The sequence below is a fragment of the Euprymna scolopes genome, chromosome 11, assembly GCF_053919585.1.
Source record: "Euprymna scolopes isolate OS-2025 chromosome 11, ASM5391958v1, whole genome shotgun sequence".
Lineage (NCBI taxonomy): Eukaryota > Metazoa > Mollusca > Cephalopoda > Sepiida > Sepiolidae > Euprymna > Euprymna scolopes.
Window position 1 is genome coordinate 67,527,651 of NC_136492.1, and position 5,000 is coordinate 67,532,650.

The 5,000-nt window shown below is 33.9% G+C and overlaps 1 pseudogene; it reads left to right on the forward strand.

The window, feature by feature from the left end:
* The first annotated feature begins 3,442 nt into the window (after positions 1-3,442).
* On the forward strand, positions 3,443-3,559 carry LOC145288498 (5S ribosomal RNA; annotated as a pseudogene).
* Positions 3,560-5,000: the final 1,441 nt, after the last annotated feature.

The window sequence follows — 5,000 nt, forward strand, 5'->3', positions numbered from 1 at the left end:
CCCCACTTGTCTGTATCCATTTCTTTTACGCACCCCTAATAATTAGTATTAATAGTATTTTCATTATTATTATTGGTAGTAGTGGTGATGATGTTGGAGGTAGTAGTAGAAGTATCGTTTCTACTGCTTTTATTATTATCATTATTATTACTGCTCTGTTTTTAACGCTTTTACTATTCTTGCTTTTATCATTATTATTATTAGTAGTAGTAGTATTATTATAATCATTATAATTGTTGTTATTATCATTATATCCGTTATTATCCCCGTCATTGCTAGCATAACCGCTACCATTATCACTATTAACATTAATTTTGAATTTACTTCTACCACCACTATTGGTAATATTATCTTTAATGTTTATCTTTAATGCTTAATTTTTTCTTTACGTCATCTTTATTTTTATCTTCAATTTTACTTCTATTTTATCTTCAGCTTTATTAATACTACTATTATTATAATTTTCATTACTATTGTCTTTCGTACTATTATAATTACCCTACTATTGTTTGGTATATTGTACCACTCTTATAAGTAGTAATGGTTTTCTTACTCCTCCACTTTGACATCAATAGGTATACTTAACCTTCTGCATCAAGTTAAACGCACTCATAGTCATTGCCACCATAATCTCCAACCGCCTCCTTATAATCATACCCCCTATATCATATCAGTTGAAACTTATATACACATATATATATATATATATATATATATATATATATTGCCGCATATTACCTTTCAGTTATAACCCCTACCTCCAAATTAGAAGCGAATTTATAGCCGCCATTTGCCGTTTAGGTGGCACCAATCAAAATCAAAATTACTCACTCCATAGAAAATAGACACCCCAGAAACCGTTAAAATAAATTACCACGCAGCAACAATACACCCCCTATTTAGCCATAATACCCCTGAATCTCAATACTATGTTAAAGATCATATATAATCTTATATATCATACTATGTATAATAAGCTTCTCCTTATTTATTTAGAATTCAATAAAGCTTCCCCTAACACTCTATAATTCCTCTTAATCTCTTTCGTCCCTAATGAACCTTACGCTAGATGCCGCATCTTCCCCATGCTACCTAGCACCTTTTCTACTCTTCTGATGAGAAGCATTAAGCTTCGAATTGCCCTGGCATAAAGAGTTCCTTCTATCCCCCAAATTTTGTCTGTATTCCATTATTAAATAAATGATCCATTCTACATCTACCAATATATAGTTTTGTGTCTTACTTTCATATTCTTGTTGTCCTACTATATATATATATATACATATATATATAGATTTTGTTGCTGTTGTTTTTTCAAGTGATACATACGGTTAATATTGGCTCCGCCTCGAAGCTCATTTTTTTTTATTTACATAGAAAGTCGCTTTTTTTATTTGTTTGGGCGTATATAACATTTTTATTTATTTATTATGGTCTGAGGTTCGATCCCTAGAAACAGTTGAACTACGCTGACGAGAGGTAACGACCTCGAAACACGCGTGTACGTAGATTACTGTTTAAAAATAATAAATAAATAAAAATGTTATATACGTCCAAACAAATTAAAAAGGGCGACTTTGTAAGTAAATAAAAAAAATGAGCTTCGAGGCGGAGCCAATATTAACCGTATGTATCGCTTAAAAAAACAACAATAACAAAATCTAAATTTATTAGCGATAAAAATAAACAGTATAATTAATCTAGGGATCATGGCCTAACGGTTAAGGCACCGGACTGTGGTAAACATGGTCTGAGGTTCGATCCTTAGAAACAGTTGAAATACGCTGACGAGAGGTAACGACCTCGAAACACGCGTGTACGTAGATTACTGTTTTAAAAATAATAAATAAATAAAAATACATGTTAGTTTTTATTTTATTTCGGACTATTAGTCTCATCTTATCTTTTTATTGGTGCACAACGTTGTGCACGAATAAAAAGATAAGATGAGACTAATAGTCCGAAATAAAATAAAAACTAACATACACTGCTCATCTTAAAAAAAAAAAAAAATTCCAATAAGGAATAATATATATAAAAATACATGTATATATATATATATATATATACGTTTTACATGTTTATATGTTTTGTATATTGTGATTTTACATATATAGGTATATGTTATATATATACACACACAGACACACATATATATATATATATATATGCAGAGATTTTATATATATACATATATTTTGTTTATTTTAAAAGTTCTGCTGATTTCAAATAGCGTGTAAAGTGTTATCACTTTCATTTGTTGGAACATTCGACTAATTGTTGCAGCTATATTTTTCTAACTCATTTCTTTAAAAAGGAGTTACTTATTAGATACGAACGCGTACTACGAAATCTGAAAATCCGAGTTCGCATACATTCGCCTTCGCTTTATTCGTAGTAATATTGGGAAATTTAAGAACGAACCCCCAATATGTTACGATTATTTTAAGAAACGTACTTTCTTCTGCGTTTTCAATGCTCTTGTGTTAGATTAACTTCCAGAAAACAATGCCGATTTAACAATAAGTAAACGATACAATCTAGGATGTACTTAGCTCTTCTAGAGATAAAGGATTGCATCGGCAAAGCGATATCTACAAGAGCAGCAGAATGATCTAACCATTTTAATGTCAACCATGGAAAAAGATGTGATGCATGTGCTCCATTTCAGATCAATAGTGGAAAGGTAAAAGTTTTACAGCATTTTTGCCCTACATTGTAAAGTCGTTAGCCGATGCTGAGAAAACGGACAAAAGCCACCATATATAAAATAATGAACAAAAGCCACCATATATAAAATAATGAAAAATATTTTTTAATTTATTTTTTATTTAGTGATCAATGTCATTTTGTCACTTTTCTTGACAAAAATGTTTTGTTTAATGTTTAAACATCTTTCGAACCCTTGAGTAGCATTTAAAATGCTTGAAGTGAATTTATGCAATTCTTTTCCCGTCAGTATAATAAATTTACATCGTATGTTTATGCTATTGGATCTATAGATTTTTAGTTTTACTGTTAGTTTAAAAAACAATTAAATTATTTTAATTATTAGTATTAGCAATAAGTATTGTTTTTGAAATTAGAAATAAGCTTCACAGTTTCCCTGATTCCTATATCAATTTCGATATGCAAAAAGTGCTGATATTTTTTATTGTCTATTCCGATTTTCATTAAAAGTACCCAATATATATATATATATATATATATATACATATATATACATATATATAGATAGATATATATACAGATATATATATGTATATGTATATATATGTATATGTATATATATATATGTATATATATGTATATATATATGTATAAGTATATATATATATGTATATGTATATATATGTATATATATGTATATGTATATATATATATGTATATATATGTATATGTATATATATATATGTATATATATATATATGTATATATATGTATATACGGCATAATCACGCTGACACACCGGTTCTCGTCAGATCACCGAAGTTAAGCAACGTTGAGCCTGGCTAATACCAGATGGGTGACCATTTGGGAATTCTAGGCGCTGTATGTGCTCTCCGCTTATCTCGGCATTGTTTCCAGTCGTCTTGTACCTCAACTTGCCACTGGTATGAAACAATGTTGACTCAGGAGAGGCGTGGTTAGAGGTTGTGCAAGTCTTGCCACACAAATTTCACGCGCAGGCACCCTTACAGTGGGTATCCATCGTCTGTCAAGACTGATGGAAGCCTTCATATATATGTATATGTATATATATATATATGTATATGTATATATATATGTATATATATGTATTCTGAGGATTTTTCGGAGGCATATTTGGTGGTACGTCTCCAGGGTTTTTACATGCCTCCTGTATGTTGTCCAGGTCTCCGATCCATAGAGAAGAGTGGGCAGCAAGACAGCTTTATATACCATGATTTTGGTCTTTGCCAGAAGGTCACGGTTCTCAAATACTCTCTTCCTTAGCCTTGAGAAAGCTCCACTTGCACAGCTGAGACGGTGTTGTATTTCATCATCTATGTTGGCTTTTGATGATAGGATGTTGAAGTGGTCCACATTTTCCAGTCTAGCGTTGTCGATGGAGATGTTTGGGGGTGAGACCGGAGTACTGTTTAGTGGTGATTGATGGAGGATTTGGTTTTTTTTTTATATTAATTGTTAGTCCTAGCTGTTTGTATGCCCTAATGAATGCAACCAGTGTACACTGTAGGTCCTCTTCTGAGAGGGCTACAAGGGCGTTATCGTCTGCATACTGTAGCTCCATAATGGATATGGTGTTCGTTCGACCTTTGGCCCTAAATCTGTTGATGTTAAAAAGTCGGCCGTCGGTTCTGTACATAATCCGAACTCCATGGGGAAGATGTTTGTCCGTAAGATGGAGGATAGCAGTAATGAAGATGGAGAACAGGGTTGGGGCAATGACACATCCCTGTTTCACTCCCGTGTCAACCCTGAAGGGCTCTGTTTCATCTCCACTACTACTGAGGACTGTAGCTGACATATTGTCATGTAGCAGTCTCAGTACCCGAATGTACCTCTCTGGGCATCCAAACCTTGCAAGAACCAGCCAAAGGGCTTGACGGTTCACAGAGTCAAAGGCTTTAGTAAGGTCTATAAAAGCCATGTATAATGGTAAATTTTGCTCCCTGCACTTTTCTTGAAGTTGACGAGCAGTGAAGATCATGTCCATCGTGCCTCTATTTGGTCGAAAGCCACTTTGGGACTCGGGAAGGATGGTTTCTGCAAGGGGTGTAAGCCTGTTGGCCGAAACCCGAGCTAGGGCTTTCCCTGTGGTAGAGAATTAGTTGGAAGGACCGACGCACCAACACCAGCGTCCTGAGTGAGGCTGACATTCCCACTATCACCGCTACTGTTGCTCAATGCCAGCTCAGATGGACTGGTCATGTTGTCCGAATGCCGGATCTCCGCCTCCCAAAACAGATTTTCTACTCTCAGCTTGTTGAGGGAAAGCGTGCCCAGGGTGGCCAAAA